Source organism: Lethenteron reissneri, chromosome 18, assembly GCF_015708825.2.
Source record: "Lethenteron reissneri isolate LAM-NWPU_2019-01 chromosome 18, ASM1570882v1, whole genome shotgun sequence".
In the NCBI taxonomy this organism is placed as follows: domain Eukaryota; kingdom Metazoa; phylum Chordata; class Hyperoartia; order Petromyzontiformes; family Petromyzontidae; genus Lethenteron; species Lethenteron reissneri.
In genome coordinates, this window is record NC_083796.1 from 14,972,114 (window position 1) to 14,992,094 (window position 19,981).

The window sequence follows — 19,981 nt, forward strand, 5'->3', positions numbered from 1 at the left end:
AGATTATGTTTGTCCTTTTGTCCCAATGGCACCATCGGTGTCACGGCACGAGACAAAGAATCCATTTGTGCCTCTCGCAGAGCAGTGCAACCCTTGGTGTTAGAATGGCCCACGGAAGCAGATATCACAGAACCACTTCTGAGATCCCGTCGAGTGGTCCACACAACAGGGGGCAGCGCATCTCCCCCCCTGACCTCTGCCACCCCCCTCAGCTACATTTAATTCAAAAGCCAGAATTTAGCGAAATTAAGTGCAGAAGCCCGAAATGTAACGTTTGGAGGCATTTCTTTTCGTCCAATCATTTGTGACCGGGCTGAGACCGTCCGCTCGCGACACCCGGTTCAATCACAGGCGGCCGAAGCCTGGACTCGAACCCAGGATCTCGGCGACCTCGGCTCAGCGCTCTGACCCCGGAGCCACCTGGTATGTAGGCATGTACAGTATGTACGATGCGTTGAACTTCTTTCGCGCCGTACGTAGCCAACCGTGCTAAAACCGGCCACCTCGCGCCCCCCCCCCCCCCCCCCGCGTGGCAGCACGATCGACGTTCCGGGGCGCGTCGCGCCAACCCACCTGCGACGCGCACGCGCGTTGCCGCCCCCACGACGACGGCGCCGCGGGCCCCGCGCGCCACGCAGGCGTAGTCGCCCTCGTGCTCGCCCGGCACGCGCCACGTGCAGCGTGCCGTTGGGCGCCGCCCGTGCCGCTCCCCCGTCCTCGCCCAGCGCTCGGCCGTCCTTCCTCCAGCTCAGCTCCGGGGACGTCGCGGCGGCGCCGCCGTTGCCGTCCCGCGCGCGCAGTTCAGCGTGAGCGAGGCGCCGCGCGTGGCAGCACGACGCTGCGAGGGGGCTCCAGCGTGAAGCGCAGCCCCTGGTGCGCTCCCTGCTGGGACGGGGGGGGGGGGCACAAGTCGACACACCTCGTGTTAGGGCAAGGGGGGCGCCTGTCCGCAATGTTAACCCAGCATTCGTTTCTTGATAGTCGGGTAGATGTCAGATGGAATGTGGTGAGATGTTTTGTTATTGTTGTTATTGTGGTTATTAAGCCCAGACGGGGGACCAACTCTACTGCTGAATCATGGAAACAATTTCAACAATTATTAGCACACAACAACAATGAATGAAACATACGCCTCTCTCCTGTCCTGCGATAAGAACGGCATTGCGTCATAACAGGACTTCACTTACAGAGTAGAAATAAGGGAAACAAACCACGGAGTGCGACTTCATTATTGTGTGGTGCCACAATGTGAATATTTTGCAGAAAATCTGGCACAAGTTTGGTGCATTGAGCCTCATTTTTATGGAAAAATGCCTTAAAACATCTTCATCGTCATCTTTGATGCTTAATTCATAACACAGGGACCGGCACACTTCCAAGATATATTTTCAGAGACGTTCACTTTAACCAGAGGGAGCAGTGGCACAGTGGTTAGCACGTTGCACGATGAACCAGGTAACACGATTTCAATTCCCGGTCGTTTGTGATATCGGTGGTGATATCTGAACTGGTTCCTGGCCTCCAGCCTCTTCCCCAACCCATACGGAGCAGCTTGGTGAAGTGCGGTGAGATTCCCTCACCACCGACATCTGGCGATACCTTCATCCAGCAGCGGACTGACAAGATTTGTACATTATTTAGGTTAAATTATTGTTCTAAACACAGTGATGGTATTTATGAGATCCATTACATTTAAAACAGTGGGATGAGTGCAATCTAAACCAGACTGAAAATGAAGCAGGAGCGAAAATGTCGCAAACGTCAAATCAAAAGCCCCTGAGCGATGATTACTGTGGATGTGAGACAGTGGCGGGAGTCGGGGTGGAGTGCTGCTGCTGCTGCACAGGGCCGCACAACAATAGTGACCGCGGCGACGCATGCATACCTATGTTTAAACAAACAGCAGACAATAACAGCCACCCCTTGTATTATTACACAGGGTATTAATAGCAGGGCTGACGTGTTTAGCCACAAACCCGTTTATTTATTAAGCTGTTGTGAAACGCGACCCCTTATACCGCGGGAATATTACATCAAAGACGCCTCTTCCTCGCGCTCGCAAAAAGCGTTCACTTGAGCAAGAGTGGATTATCGTGGGACGCGGCAAGAGAGCGGCGCTCTGCAGGGAGAGCGCTCCGAGCGCCACTGAACGAGCGGCCTGCCGCTAACAAACGCATCAACCCCACGACAATGCGATGCCTCGACGCGGGTTACGTTCCCCGTTATCAATATCACGGAATTATTTCTATCGATCCCATCAATAGCTATTCCAAGGACAGCTGCGATTCACGGCGGAAATCACTTCGCATCGCTCCAGAGGCACGTTGCACCCGCAGCTGCCGCGTCACCGGCCCGCCAGCGCCCCGTGGTCATCCCCATCGGCCTCGCTCGATCCACTGCTGAGTTGAACGGCTCCCCGCGTCGTGCGGAAGCGACCCACCTCGCTCCCCACCTGGCACGACGCCAGCTTCTCTCGTCCCTCTGTAGCTCTCGGGGCGGCCTCTTCGTCGCCTTCTCAATTGGCGAGCGTCGCCCGACCTCCCGCCGCACATGCTCGTTTGCTTTTCCTAAGGATTTGTCATCTCTCGCATTGATTTTTTTTTATGCCGTCAATTTTGGTTCCTTCAAATGTTCAAAGTGTTCACAACTCCCACGCACGTCTGCACTGTTTTGCTGATTTTCACAATTGTTTGTTTTGCTTAAGAGGGATAAGAACAAAATTAAAAAAATTCGATTTAAGCTTTCGCGACTGCAGGGATTCATCTTCTTGGTTCTTTCGGCAAAGTCACGTAGAAGGGAAGTAATACAATAATAAAAATAAAACATACTAAAATAATTCTCACTGAAATTGTTTGTATTATTTTATTACTTCCCTTCTACGAAAACTAAAAAAGTCATCAAAATGAGGCTCAAAGAGAAAACAAATGCAACGTGGCAAAATAGCCACTGAGCGGCTATTGGGGGCATGCCTTCACTGCGAGCCAAGCGGCGTCACAGGCCTAGAAAATCATTACGTTCCGTAAGTGCTCAACATCTCCGGCATTTTCAGATGACTCTGGAAAAATGTTAAGTACTATCTCTGCTCTGACGTTGTCAAACCTCGCTTCACTCTCCACTTGCCTCCAGTTTCTGTTTTTTTTAAAGTGCAGACCCAAAATGCCTCGCAGGCCGTGTCAACATCGTGAATCCACGTCAGGGACACGGAATTATTATCCGAACGTCTGCGCACCGACAGTTCACAACTCAACACGGCGGAGACGCGCCTCTGATTGACCACTGACCGACATTCAGACGAAGTACATCTCGAGCACGTCAAGGAAATTCCGAGCGCAACGAATCACGCGACCATCTCGCAATCGGGAAAATCCAGAATTCATACCACAGCTGTGGTTTGACTGACTCAGTCCATCATAAATACAATAATCTCTGGGTGCTCGCTGAAAAACAGAACACCGCTTCGAATCCACCGGCCCTCGCCACGGCAATGTGGAATTGCCGCTCTTGAGCCGAGGGCTCTCTCAACAGAGCGGACAGCAGGCGCAGTGGAGGTCACGCGGGGCGCTCACGGCTGCCTCATTACTGGGGTCAGGCGGGAGCAGCCATGGTGCTGCCCCCCCCCCCCCCCGTGGTGACGTCACGGGGATGTCACCAGAGGGGCGGCCTCGAGGTTTCCAGCCGTGTTCAGGGCACGTTCAGGGCACGTTCAGGGCACGTTCGTGACGTCCCGGCAACGCGGAGGCGCCAGGGGATCGGGATTCTGATGGAGACGCGTAGCTGCCACGTGGTGCGTGACGGGAGGTGCATTTACATTATTTAGATTGATATTGCTGATATTCGTTGCTACGTGATAAGCCACTTTGTTGAGCTATCATTGTGGCCACGTCGCTTCTGACAAAATACGTTCATAGCTCAGTGGGCTTTACCTGGCAATCAAAAAAGCGTTTCGTTGTATTTGTATATTTTAAGTGATTTGTTTCCCTTTCCTATATTTTCCACCCCTATGTTGTTTTCGTATTGTTTGTTGTCGTAACGTTGTGAAAGAGAGCTTGATAGCGCATCGGATTCCTCCAGTGTCAATGCTAATTCTGATTCTGACATTTCTGCAGTTCGAGTCGAACATTGGGCACGAGGCGACCGCTCCTCCTCCGCGGGTGTTTCCCACCACTGCGCCTGCTCACTCCGAGAGGAGCCCGCGGTCGTGCGCTGTGCTCGATATTTATTTATTCATTAGTCCACTTCTTTACCCGGGAGTCTCATTCGTCTTTTCCAGGAAGGGTTCTGCCAAGTTTTCGCAGTCGGACAGCAATGATTGCCATTTTTTTAAATATTCAAGTTGGTTATTTTGCTTCAAATTTGGCAGATGTTGACCGTGACGCTGGCACACGATTGTCTACTCTTGATAATGGCATCAGGGGGTCTTCAACGTCCACTGTGAAGCAGACGGCGCGTACAAGTATTTTGCACTTAATACCACACCGCAGTATTAACCAGGGCAGCCGCTGGAATCAGAGCACGAACGCGCTTACCCGCAAAGCCACCACCACACCACCTCACCACCGAGAACCTTGCGATCGACCCACGTTCGATTCCGGGTCACGGCTAACATCAGTGGCGAGTTGATACCGTGTATACAGTCCAGTCACGACTCGGCTGGCGAGGGGCGCGAAACGTCGACACTCGCTGTTGGCCTTTTTAAAAAATCGGTGTTCGCTAATCGCACCCTCCCCCAGCCAGCAGTCTGGGTTAGCCGTGATTCACCACCACAGGGAGAGAGATGGAGAGAGAGATGGAGAGAGTGGTGGAGAGAGTGGTGGTGAGAGAGATGGAGAGAGAGATGGAGAGATGGTGAGAGAGAGATGGTGAGAGAGAGATGGTGAGAGAGAGATGGTGAGAGAGAGATGGTGAGAGAGATGGTGAGAGAGATGGTGAGAGAGATGGTGAGAGAGATGGTGAGAGAGATGGTGAGAGAGATGGTGAGAGAGATGGTGAGAGAGATGGTGAGAGAGATGGTGAGAGAGATGGTGAGAGAGATGGAGAGATGGTGAGAGAGAGATGGAGCGAGTGGTGGTGAGAGAGAAGGGAGGGCAGGACGCGCGGCAGCAGCAGCGCCGCGTGTTTAACCAGCGCGGCGATCATCATGACGCCGCGCAGTCCCGGGACGTGCAGCAAGCTGCGCCGCCCTGGTGACTTCATCGCTGCCGCTGCTGTTGTTGTTGTTTCTGTTGTTGTTGCTGTTGTTGCTGTTGTTGTTGCTGTTGTTGTCTTGTTTACCACGAGGCGTGCCACTTCGCGGGACGGTGCTGCCGAGATTCTGACGGCCCGCTGCCTTTGTTTGTCCTACTTGGTGGGGAGGGGTGGGGTGGAGGGGGTGGGGGTAAGGAGGGGGCGCGGGTTGGGGGGGTAAGGAGGGGGGGTGAAGGGGAGGGGTCGGGTGGAGGGGTAAGGAGGTGAGGTGGGGTGGAGGGGGTAAGGAGGGGTGGGGGGTAAGGAGGAGGGGAGTAAGGAGGAGGAGGGGGGTGAAGGGGAGGGGGTGGAGGGGAGGGGGCGCGCGCGACCCGACTAGGGGGCGCCAAACTCACGTCACTGGTCTCCCCCGCGCCTCCCCCTCCACTCTCCATCATCTCCCTTCATCGCCTCATCCACCTCATCTCACCAGCTTCCTCGTCGCCAACATCCCACTCCATAGCCCTCTTCGCCATCCAGTCCCTCACCTGGCCCCTCTCCTCCTACATCTCCCCCCGTCTCTCCCCTCCTCTCCCCCATCTCTCGCCTCCCTCCCGTGTCCGCCTGCCCCCCCCGCCTCTCTCTGCTCGTCTCTCGCAGCGAGCGAGGCCCCGGGTCCCGTCCCTCGGTCATCTCGTCGCCCCGACGGCGAGAACCGACGGAGATTAAACGAATGACGATGCCTACGGAGCGAATGGACACTCCATTCATTCACACGAATTCATTCACCGACTCATCTCGTTCGCTCGTTGATTAATTTGCTCATTCGCCTACTCTCTCGTCCACTGTCATTCACTAAATGGCTCACTTCCCAATTCACTCAAACGATGAAGCCCGCAGAGCGCATGGACACTCGTGCAATCATTCGTTCACTGATTCATACACTTACTCGCTCAGTCACTCATTCGCCAACTCATTCGTTTACTCATTCACTAATATATTCCCTTAAACGAACGACGCTTACAGCACCCATTATCCCGCCGAGTCTCGCAATCGCTCTGTCATCCACTCGGTCGCTTGACCACGAATCGCTCTCCACTCGTTTATTCACCAATTCATTCACTGGGACGCATTTACACTGTACCGCAAGGCATCGCAGCGACATCATAAATAAACGATTGCCATATTTCTTCAGCAGGTCAATCATCATCGCGAGGTCAGGGTCTCTCCACTGCTGGACTAAGTTCTTCCCGATGCCCTAGCCCCTGCCTCGTGGTCCTGCGATGCCACAATCCGTGTCGCTGCTGCTCGTGACATGACATCGCTCCGTCTCGCCGTTGGTTATCCGACGCAGTGTGGTCTCTTCCTAGCCTCCAATGCCAGAATAAGTCTCGTCCACCAGCTATAATCCTCTCCGGCTACACTGTGCCCTACCCAAGCACAGTTACTTGATTCAACCAACCACTATACACACACACATATTTTACATATGCCAGTCCGTATAAATCCTTTAAGCGACATCGCTTTAAAACTTAAAATTGTTTCTCTCGTTGGTTGAACGCTGCTCAGTGTTTCAGCTGAAAGATCTTCAGGAAGGGAATTGGACACGGATGGAAGATAGAGAGGGACATGGATGCGCGTAGCCCTCAGGAGGTCATCGGCGAGAGGCCATGCCCAGCCGGAGAGTGCCCAGGGAAGAAGCCCTGTGCCTTGTCAGAGGCGACGAGACCACGGCCTATGGATCGCGAAAGCTCTGCCCCAGCGAGGTCCATAAACAATAACAATGGCACTAACGCGAACAGAGGCCGACTTCGGGGTGTACGAGGTTCGAATGGCGGTGACCAAAATGGGTTTGGCATTAGACGCTCTACGAAATGTGGGTCTGATTTATCCTAACCCACAACACTCCCTGCGCTAACGCTAAATCCAACCCCATTATGGGCGCTTTCCAAGTCTTCCCAGAGGGGAGTGGGATGAATTATCCACGACTCCACTCACACCAGCAAACAACGACATTTCTCCTAGTCCTCGAAAACAGCATGAAATAAGAAATAAATTAAGTACGTGAAAGTCGCCTCTGCTGCACCCACCCACGCGCCTACACCACCCCGCACGGACCACCCATAATGCGGGGAAGTATGGTCACGTAATCTCGTCTTCATCAACACGCACTGCCTGCCCAGCGTGGGGAAGTATGGACAGACAGGCCCCAGCAGTGGATTAACATTACAGGCGGCAAAGCATTAATTACCATTGTTCAACAGCCTCTGGGGCATGCACCGGTCTTTACTCAACATTTAAAAGTCTCTTCTTTAATTCCGTCCTATGGAGTCCCCCGAACGCGTCTCGCTCCAATCGTGCACACACGAGCGCAAGTCGCTCGCGAGAGAAAGTCACGGGGGAATCCAGCGGTGGTTCTTGTGACGATCATCCCCGCCACCTCCATTCATTCCTCAGCCAGGGTTGACCCAAAGCAGAGGACGCGGCGCGGTGAAAGAGCGCCAGTAACTCATTCACTTGCTCATTCAGGGCGCGCGTCACTGATATGACGCCAGGGTAACTCGTTCCCCAACTCATTCGTTAGCACCGTTGGCTACCCCTGGTACAAAATAAGTGGAACATACGTAGCTACAACTCATTCACTGCGATACAGCCCCAGAACGGAGTCATTGATTCCCTGTGTAACTCATTCCACGACTCATTCCCTATGTAACTCGTTCACCGACTGCTTTATCATAGCGCCAGACGGAGTGCACCATTCACTGGCTGTGCTGTAGGAGCGGCATCGATTCATTGCGGGTGTAATCTGTGGCAGCTCGCAGCCACAGTCGTGACGAGTGGGGGGGGGGGGCAGAGCCACGCGGGATGGGCTCCCCCACCAAATAACTCTCCCCCCTAATTCCACATTCCCTTGCTGGGGACTGCACTCTCCTTAGAACGGCCGCTGTTGACTTCCCCACAAAGTGGTCGCTATTGTAATCGCCCCCCTCCCGCCCCACTCCTCCTCGCTCGGCGTGCAGTCCCCGAAGTTTGAAGAGGCGCTGCTGCTGCTGCTGCGAGTAGTGCGCTCGACACGGCGCGAGGTGTGGGCGCCATGGTAAATAAGGCTGGCAAGTGTTTACCCAGCAGAGCACGACTCGGATGTTACATCTCATTCAGGAAGGTGAGGTCCCGTCAAGGAGTGGCTGGGCTTGTGGAGGGGGGGGGGGCTGTACTGTATCGCTCTTGCGAGGGGATCATCAATACTCGGAGCTCAGCGAAGATCGCAGATCCAATCGGCAGAGACTCGATAGCGCGAGTCGACCAAATCCACGAGTCGCATCACTTGCTGCGCTGTTGTCGTACACTGCTCCGGTATCCATCCAACCAGCCGCTCAGTCCACGGGACCCATCGTCAGTGTCCCGTGCACGGCTAATAGCAACATCGGCATCTGCATCAGGATCGCATTATGTGTGGCGGCAGTGTGATAACAATTGGTTTCACCTGTGTTGAGACGCAGAACCGGCGAGTTCATATTACAGGATTATTCAATGGAGCAGCGAGTTTGCACAATTAATCAGCGCCGAACGCGCTCCAGGGATGAGCCAGAGCGAGGTGGTTTCCCGTCGTGTATCCACGCGAAGTCTCTTTGAGAGTCGCTACTGCGAGTGAGGTCGTCATTCCGGAGCTAGAGGCAAACTCGGTTCTTGCAGTGACTAGTTTGGCAAATGTGGCATTTGACCGGCATGTAAAATCCTAAATTTGCGTACGATGATGACGATAGTTCCAGTGGCGGCGGCTTGGGGAGTCTTTCATTCAGCAGTGGATCGACCATGGCTGCTGCTGCTGCTGATAAATAATTCCCATGCCTCGTTTCGGACTCTTGTTTTCCTGCAGGGTCCTTCCGAGTCCTTCCGAGTCCAGCGATGTGTTTTATTTCGTGGACGAGGAAACGTTGAGTCGGCTTTTCACGGAGAAACACTTCAATACGCAAGGATAACATCCAGCGGTCCGCACAGATAGGTACACGGACCCCACTTCTGTGCTCGTAACCACCAACCCTCGCCTCCAATGCGATGGGTCGCAGGCGCGCCACCACGGCCGGCTCAACGGAGACGTCAATTGGGAGGAGGGAGTTGGGGGTCGTGGGCTCGTCTTTAACGTCGATTATTCTAGAAGGCACGCGGCTTTGGTCATTGCCGGCCGCCTGTCTGATCGCGGCCACCGAGATCGCGGGTTGCCCGTCGCCCCTCCTGGCGGCCCCGCTTGTGCGCTCACCGGCGCTGCGCGTTCGAAGTTCCTTCCTTGAACCTTCGCGAGGTGACGACGACGAACATGATGATGATTATGCTGCTGCTGTTGGCGGGGCCCCTCTCACGCGTCCCGCCCGGGCCTCCGGGGCAGCGCGGGTTAAGCGACCCCCGTCTGGCCCAGGAGACGGGACTCGTGGTGGTGCCTCGTGCAGAGCGCGATCAGAACGCGCGCGCACCAACATCGCAGCAAAGACAAAGATCCCCCCGCCAATACAGCCCCTTGGGGCAAGTGCTGTTGGCGAGTAGCACCTACGAAGGCCGGCACGGCACGCGAGGGGGTGGGTGGCCAACGCCGATATTATTACACCGCACCGGGGGCTAGTACCGGTTACGAAAATTCGCCACTGTTAAAGGTGGGTCGTGAGCCGTAATCGAACTTGCGACACCGCACTAACCACTCCGCCACCGCTCCCCACAGCGAGCGCACATCTCTCTCTCTCACACACACGTGTGTCTGTATCTCACGTGTGTGTGTGTGTGCTACACAACACTCGCGCCCAGCACGCAGAGCACGGACCTCCTCGCGGGCATTATCAACACGCGCGCAAAGCCCTCGCACACACATGAAATACATCGCCGGATGACCTCTGCGGAGAGCCGCCAAGTCAAGAGACCGCGGTACCCAGAAGTCTCTTTGGTGCTGGACACCGACGCACACTCCTCCTCGAGCCTCGAGATGCCACCGAGCCCAGGCGCTGTTCGCGAGCACTGGCCACGAGAGCGCGGGGCTCACGATGGGGCCGCCACTCAGAGCCACGGACACGCGCATCAACTGCCCCGTAACTTTGCGCATCAACAACACGCACGCGCACGCACACGCACGGGCTGCCCTGTCCATCGCGTGCGGCTCCCCCACGCTGGGCCCCATCCCCGAGCCCCATCCCGGGACTCTGGTGGCCGCGTCCCCCCGACGTCTGCCCCGCACGGGACTCGATCTCAGGCCGCGCGTGGCGAGTCCGGGACTCGGCAGGACGCCTCAAGTCCCGTTACCATGCGTGACGACAACAACAACAACAAGAGCAAGAAGACCTCATGGCTGAGCGCGGAGATGCAGCCGCCCGGGAGACAGAGATGGTTGAGAGAGAGAGAAGAGGGACGAGAGACCCATCGCCTACCGGGGCGCAGGGAACACGAAGCCGCGCCTCCCTCACCTGCGCCGCAGACGAACACCGCCAGGAGCCGAAGAGCCCCGCACCAAAGTTCGTGTTTGTAATTCCCTCTCGCCATGAGTGCGCTCGGGACGCAGCGCCGCGGAGTCGTCGCTCGCGACGCGAGGGTCGCATCCCGTTTGGGTTGTGGGGAGCCGAGGCGAGCCCGCACGCTCGGGGTGGGGGGGGGGGGGGAGGAGGGCAAGGGAGGAACGCCTCCTCGGCCGGACAAGGGGGCTGCCGGACACACGCGCACAGCTCACACCCAGGACAGCCCCCACCAACCCTGTCACACACACACACACAGCCCCCACCAACCCTGTCACACACACACACACAGCCCCCACCAACCCTGTCACACACACACACACAGCCCCCACCAACCCTGTCACACACACACACACAGCCCCCACCAACCCTGTCACACACACACACACAGCCCCCACCAACCCTGTCACACACACACACACAGCCCCCACCAACCCTGTCACACACACACACACACAGCCCCCACCAACCCTGTCACACACACACACACACAGCCCCCACCAACCCTGTCACACACACACACACAGCCCCCACCAACCCTGTCACACACACACACACACAGCCCCCACCAACCCTGTCACACACACACACACACAGCCCCCACCAACCCTGTCACACACACACACACACAGCCCCCACCAACCCTGTCACACACACACACACAGCCCCCACCAACCTGTCACACACACACACACACAGCCCCCACCAACCCGGTCACACACACACAGCTCCCACAAACCCTGTCACACGCACACAGCCCCCACCAACCCTGTCACACACACACAGCTCCCACCAACCCTGTCACACACACACAGCTCCCACCAACCCTGTCACACACACACAGCTCCCACCAACCCTGTCACACACACACAGCTCCCACCAACCCTGTCACACACGCACGCGCGCGCTCGTACGTTCAGCACACTTACAGCCAGCACGCACAGCGTACACTCACACAGCGCGCCCTACCACTCGGCACATACACCATCTTAACATACACACACACAGCCGGCGCTCACACGCACAAACACGCCCCCCTACGCAGCACACAACATCCACACAGCACACACGCGCACCCCAACAACACCGGCACGCACGCGCACCCCAACAACACCGGCACGCACGCGAACACTGCCCGCACCCGCGAACCACACACTCCACGACAAGGAGCCATAGAAACAACACCTCCTCGACCCGCGCGCGCGCACACACACAGGGTGGTAACACTCACCCCGCGCATCACTCAGACACACCTCCCACCAACTCAATCACGGAGCCAGCACGCCCCTCCCCCACCATCTTCATCATCTCCTCCACCCTTCCGCGCACACCGCCCACTCGCGCGCGCTGCGCTGACCCCTGCACACCACAACACGCGCCTGCTCACCATCTCACAACAACCCCCTCCCCCACCTACAGGCAGGCGCCAACACACACCCGGGGCTCCACTCACCCATCTACACACACCCGAAACTCCCTCCTCCCTCCGCACACACACACACGCGCACACACACGCGGGGTCATCCCCTCGGCCCTCCCCACTGCCCCCTCCTCCTCCCCTCCTCCTCCCGGCCGGGCCCCGCTCCTCCACCCCCGCGTCCCAGGGGACCCCCCCGGACTGCCCGGTGCCTGCGTGAGACACGGCCGTGTGTGTGGCCATGTGCGCTCAACCCTGATACACGCATCTCGCACACGCGCCGTATACAACACATGCCACACGAAGACAAAGATCCCCCGCGTAGCCTCAACAGGCTGTTGGGGCAAGTGCTGTTAGCGAGCACCTATGAAGGCCGGCGCGGCACACGAGGGGGTGGATGGCCAATACCAGGCCCGGCCGCCTTTGTCTCCCTAATACCGTGTACTCGTTTGGGGCCGAGTCGACCCAGAGGAGGCCCAGGACTAGTTCAGATATTCGCCACTGTTGTTGGTCGTGAGCGGTACTCGAACTCGGGTGGCCGGGTCCGGAGCGCAGCGCGCTAACCGCTACCCCACGTCACTCGCCGCACACCACACACACCACACACACCACGCACACCACGCTTCACCATACACACACCACACACACCACGCCTCATCATACACACCACGCCTCATCATACACACCACACGCACCACGCCTCATCATACACACACACACACCACGCTTCAATATATACACACCACACACACCACGCCTCATCATACACACCACGCTTCACCATACACACACCACACACACCACACACCACGCTTCAATATATACACACCACACACACCACGCTTCACCATACACACACCACGCCTCGTCATACACACCACACACACCACGCTTCAATATATACACACCACACACACCACGCCTCATCATACACACACACACACCACGCTTCAATATATATACACACCACACACCACACACACCACGCCTCATCATACACACACCACACACGCCACGCTTCACCACACACAACACGCTGCATCACACACACACCACGCTTCAATATATACACACTACACACACCACACACACCACGCTTCACCACACACACCACGCTTCGTCATACACACACCACGCCTCATCATACACACACCACACACACCACACTTCATCATACACACACCACACACACCACACTTCATCATACACACACCACGCACCACACATACACCACACACACCACGCACCACACACACCACGCTTCATCATACACACACACCACGCACCCTATACACAGCTCGCATGATACACATACGCACCATAAACGTCACGCGTGTATGATTTATGGACAACAAACACAATTTAGCATACCACATCTCACATACACATACCAAATACACCACAGACGACACACACACAGCACACACCATACATACACCTAATATACACACACATACACTGTATACCATATACACTCTATAACATTCATACATTATGCACGTGTACTATACACCATACACACACACAACGTGCACAAATGAAATGTATCATACACCAAACTATCACACGGCAAACACACATCATACGCCATGTACATCACACACCATGAACACAATTTAAACCAGAGGCTTCACATGACACACAACACACACATCAGCATACAACACGCATACAATGTACACACCACGCACACGTAACATTACACGCACATTCATGATTGTACACCGTACACATCGCAATATATACACACACAATAACACGCATACACACACACGTGCACCATAAACCACACGTATACACAACACGCATGTCACACGAACACCACGTGTCGCAGTACATACGGTATAAACAATATAAACACACGCACATAATTATATTCATATTTAGGTTTTTTCGGTAAAGTCACGTAGGCAAAACATTAAAATTAATAAAAGTAAAATAAAAAATAAAATAAAAATCACGCCGTTTCGGAGGCAACATAACATACCACGTAAACAACACGCACGCATGATGCAGCATACACACCATCACGTTTACACCGCACGAGACGCACAGAGCACACAGCATGTGACATGTGACACGTGACGCACGGCACATCGAGGCATGTGGAGAGATGAATCTCATCCCAACATTAAAAAATTTACCCGTAAAAACAAAGTTTTTCACTATAAATCCTTTATATGCGTGGCGGCTAGAGTCCTCTCGTCCTCTGGCTTGAGATGGCTGCCACCTATGGGTCAGATGATTTCCTGGCACCATTAAGCAATTGGTAATTAAATATAATTTATTTTTTCCTAAAAAGTGTAAAATTTAGGAAAAAAATTTTCACGAAAATTAATTGTCACGCACAACGAGTCTGTGTGGAAAATGTCAGCTCGATTGGATCACGGGAAGTGGGTTAAAAAACGACCGAAAGATTTGCACGGTCGTAAGCGCGCAAGCAAGCAAGCGAACTTAATATAAAGGATTTAAAAACAACTTGCACGGCTCAGCGGCGGTGCCGTTTGTCGTGGGGTTTTGTTGTTTCATTGCGGCGAGTTGGAGCGGCGCCTCCTGCGGCTGCAGGGGCGAACTTGTTTAGAGCCGCACCATAAACAAGCGGCGTCTGTGCATCTCCCATCTGTCTGTGGACATGAAATAAAAAAGGGATTTGTCGCACATCCCCAGGACCGTACGGCCTGCCGGCAGTGCATCGTTTCTGCAGCAATGGGCTCAATTCAAGCAAACTCTGGAGCGGTTTCGACATTCAGTTCATCATCAATGTCTCAACGACGGTGCATGCGACTCAATTGCGAGAAGCGTAAACAATATATCTTCTAACTCACGTGTTGTATCCCGAGCCTAATAATCGATGTTAATCGGTGTGTCGTTCCCTCCATTAATCGACATCCCGACATGCACTGATGGACACCACACGCACAAACACAGAGAAGGCAAAGATCCCCCACGTAGCCCGACAGCGGTGGTTGTTGTTGTTGTTGGGCTCAGTGCCGTCACCGACGGCTGCTGCGAGCGACGAATCAAACTCCGGGCCGCCGGGATCGTAGCGCGCAGCACAGCGCGCTAACCAGTGCGCCACCGCTCCCCGTTGGGTAGCAGCACACCGCGACTCACGACTACACGAACACCTCCACCAGAACCCCCCCCCCCCCCCCGCTAGCCGCACGTGGAGCGTCGTGGCCTCGTCGACAACAAGGGGCAGCGAATGGGACGCGTGGCGGCGGCGGTGGTGTCGGTGTGTGACAGATGGAGGAAGCCGCCTTCCCCCAGCAGCGGCGTGATCGCAGCAGCGAGGGCAGTCGCGACTTGCGCTGGGCGCGGTGACGCCGTGGAAGGCGCCTGCGCCGAGGCTGCCGAGGCTGCAGTTTCTCTCCAGCGGGGCAGCGTGGTCCGAGGAATTGGCGGGGGGGGGGGGTCACCACTGCCCCCCCCCCCCCGACCCCTTGCGCACTCCTCGAGCAGCCGCTCCGCTGGTTCGCCCCGCTCCGCTGGTGGCGGCGGTGCCTGCGAGCGCCCTGGCGCGGAGCTCTCCGAGTGAACTCCGCAGCGCATTTGTGACGCCGCGGTGATTGAAGCCCCCCCCCCCCCCCCCCCGCGAGGACGACCTCTGGCCGTGTGAGGAAGCGGCTCTGTCGCTCGTCAAGTGGCCAAAGTCGTCGCCGCTGCGACCGTCGGCAGGGCTCGCGGTCACACGACCAGTGGCCCGTGTGACGACCCCGCTGCTTCGCCTTTGCCGGGGGATGCGAGATGCTCTTTCTGGGGGTGTTTGTTGTTTTAGAAGGTAAATAATGGGAACACAAATTAAGCACGGGCACGTCAGGACAACTACTTTGTTTCGTCAAACCTATGCGTTCGTTACCATTATACGTTTTTTTTACGATTGAGAACCAAACGGGTTGCAAGGCTGCAGTAAAGGTTCAAACCCACAACCAGAAGCGGTTTAACCAGAAGCGGCTTCACCAGGAGCGGCTCCACCTGAGAACGAGCGGAATATCCGCAGCACAACATCTGCACATCAGATCTACCGAACAAAAGTGAAATACACGACACATGGAACTGTGCCCATCAGCCAGTGGGGATTAAGAAGTGGAGTGACGTGCCGATGAGCCCCACTGCGGTGAAACACGAGCGCAGGCCGTGATTCAGAGTGGCTGATCGGTTGTTGTGGAAGGCCTGACAGCTGAGTTTGTGAGCAAATAAACGTTCCTTTTGTACTTTTATACAACGCTGTGGACTTCGTGGAAAAAGCATATGCCAGGATTGCTTTAAAATAACACGTCCCTACAGTAGATGTCAGAGACGTAACAGCCTTTGAGTGTTCTTGGTTCTTTCGGTAAAGTCACTTTACCGAAAGAACCAAGAAGATGAATCCCTGCAGTCACGAAAGCTTTAAATCGAAATTTAGCCTTTGAGTGGTTTTGACTTGACCGAGTTATCAGCAGGGAACCATCTATGGTTACAGCAGAGCTAATTTACCAATGAGTCATAACATAGTTATTGCGTTTGATATCAATCGAGCCCCAGTGTTAAGGAACACAGTTTAATCAGGGCTTGACCTTTTGATGATACTTAAGGATGTTGAACCTGACTTAAGGGTATAAGAATTTAAACACACATCACTGGGAAACATAACTCTGGAAGGCCATAATGGCATTTCCTCTCAGTGGTTTAATAACGCTTCTTGCCATTTTTTTATTAGGTTCGGAATTTGTCAAAGTAACACAAATATTGTTTGTTACAACTCAATGTTGGCCTTGCATGAACTGGACACCTTTATACAGCATCTACATTTTACGCATCCAGGCTGGCTTGCCTCTAATCCATCCCGGGTTTGTCCAGGATGGATTGACACCGCCACTCCGCGTGTACGCGTACAACACTGCGCGTCTGTTCATCTGCCCTGCAGTCTTTCATCAAATTACATTAAAAGCCAATCTTGTTTCATAAGTTATACAGGAGTATGGATATAATATCAGAGGAAATTAACATCCAGCCTTGAACATAAATTGGATGGAAAGATAATATCTGCGAGGAATGTGTTGGATTTGTGGCATTAACGTTTAATTATATTTCCTGCCCAGGGGCAGGTCAAAACGAAGCAGTGTTTGATCCGCGTGGGGTGGGGGTTGTTTCGGCAGCGGTGGTGGTGGCGGCGACTGCCCACCCCTCTAGGAGGAATGGTATTGTCCTGCAGTCATATACCCCACAGACACGTAATGCTGTCCGTCCAGATTACTCAGTGGTAGAGTGGAGCTTGCAGTCAGAAGGTTGAGAATGTAAAATCCCGGTTCGGCATTGATCAGCTCATCATCCCAACGTGGTCGATAAAAAGGCTACCACTTCGTGGGGAAGTCAATGTCCTAGACACACAGGAGATGAGCAGCAAGGCCTCAATGTGCATTCGAGCAGGAAACCGCTTTGACTCAATGTTGCTCACCAGTGCCGCTCTGGAGAGACCGGTATATCTATATATATGACATGGTTTTTATGACATGACCTGCATGTGTATTGCATTCATTACGGACTGTACCATCACAAATCGAGGTTACTCGAATTGCCGCCCTCGAATTCCCTACACCCTTAACAGCCATATCTATCCATCCAATCAATAGGTCAATCAGATCAGGGGCATGGCCATGATTTTGGAAGAGACGGCCCGCTCATCGGGACGAGTCCAGGGTGTATTTAGTCTGTACAGTGACATAGAGCCTTTTATCAAACCCTGTGTACATACCAACAATAGTCCTTTGTCGATCCGCTGCTGGATGGATGAAAGCCCCCCCCCCCCGTGTTGGTCATGTGGAGGGTTTTTCACCAAACCTCATCTTGCTTCTCAGTTCGGGCTTGTCAATGAGGGTTATCAGGACCAGTTCGGACGAAACTTGCCGCTCATGTTCGCCATGGTTGAGAATTGAGCGTGATCCTGTTAGTTCCAAGCGCAATGAGGTAAACAATGCATCCCTACTCCACCAAGGGACTCGAGCAATGTACATCAATCCCGCAACAACCACTCAAGAAACAGATCTATGAATGCTGGTCCACTACTCATTATTCCAAAAGCCAGACTTTATTGTGTGGGAGACGGAGCTGTTTGCAGCCAGGCTCCGCGACTTTGGAATTCCCTTCCTCCTCGGTCCATTTGGGAATCGGAGTCATTTACACTTTTTAAATTCACCTGTTTTTACAACAGGCTTTCTCCATAGCTGAACGAGCTTCATGTAGAGTGCTTTGAGGCTTTGTGCGATTTGCACTATAGAAACCCGAGTTCATCATCATTACTATGATATTACTACATGTTGTGACATAACCACTGGCTAAAAACAACACAATCGCAGTATAATTACCACGGAAAATCTCACCGAGTCTCAAAATGATTTTCAAGAAGGTCCGTCATTGGGATGTTTGGTCCATTCCTAAAATCAGTCTTGTGTGCGTGGGGGTAAAAGTGTCGTGCCTGGAGAAACCTCACACGCACGCGCGGGGAACGTCCCTCTGGCAAGACCGCTTCCTCGGTCACACGCGACAACTCGCCGCGAGATTTCACTTCCCAAACGAGCGTGTGCTCATCTCCCGCTTGCAGCCCCGAGCCCGTGGGGAAACTACCACGTGGCTATGCTGGGTCGAGTGCCTCGAAGGTTCAACCACTTGACTTCCCCACAAAGTGGTACTCACTGTATCGACCCTGAAGGGATGATGGGTTGAATCAACCCCCGGCCCCGTGCCCGTGGTGAAAGTTCCTATGGTGGGGGCGTGTGTCTCCAAGGTTCAACCACTTGACTTCCCCACAAAGTGGTACTCACTTTATCGACCCTGGAGGGGTGATTGGTTGAGTCAACCCCCAAACCAGGATTTGAACTCGCAGACCTTCCGGCTGCGAGCCACCCGACTGGATACAACCGGCAACGTCATCGCGATGCCCGGTGCCCGGGACGTTTTGGAATGTATTTCGCTGCCGATGCGAGTTGTTCTCATGCTTCGCTCTACTTTGGGCACAATTACACGTCACCCAAGCAACTCTTCAGCTACAGTTCACTCCATCGGAGCAGGCCATCTTGCGACTCGTAATTTCTTCTGTAAAACCCGTCGTGATTACATCATACAAGAAATAAATCAATTATTCATTGTTAGCAATGATCTATTATTAACTATAAATTGCGCTCCGAAAATTATGAGATATGCGACCACCACGCCAACGTTAACTGCCAAAGACTTGCAAAGAACCAATTTAGTGGGCAAAATATATTTATTTTGAACTTGAATTATTGTTCTTTGGATTTAAAGCTTTCGTGACTGCAGGGATTCATCTTCTTGGTTCTTTCGGTAAAGTCACGTATAAGGGAAACAATAAAATGAAAATAAAACATAATAAAATACAATTCTCACGACGTTTCGGCCACAACGCAAACAGGGCTGTCGGAAAGACAGCGTCCGACGCTGTCTTTCCGACAGCCCTGTTATTCGCCTGGCTGCGAGCCCTGTTCTTCACCTGAGGACGGCTGCTTGCGTTGTGGCCGAAACGTCGTAAAATTTTTATTTTATTATGTTTTATTTTTATTTTATTTTAATTTTATTATTTCCCTTCTACGTGACTTTACCGAAAGAACCAAGAAGATATTGTTCTTTGGTTATACAATGTAAGTATTTTTGGCAGGAAATATATTTTTCCGGTCAGCCGTGACTGAAATGTGTCACAGCAACCCCCTGATTGCGACCCAAGTGCCTGACTGATAATCGCATGGGCAGGAGCCCCAAATAGCCCGAGCACTCATTGGCAATGAACGCCATTTGACTCGTCATGCGCGTGCCCCATACACAGCGTCGGGTGTCCATTGGGGAGACGGAGAGAACGGCATCCAGACCACGGGGGTGAAGGTTACGGGCAAGGAAGTTCAGCAGAGAGAAATTACATATA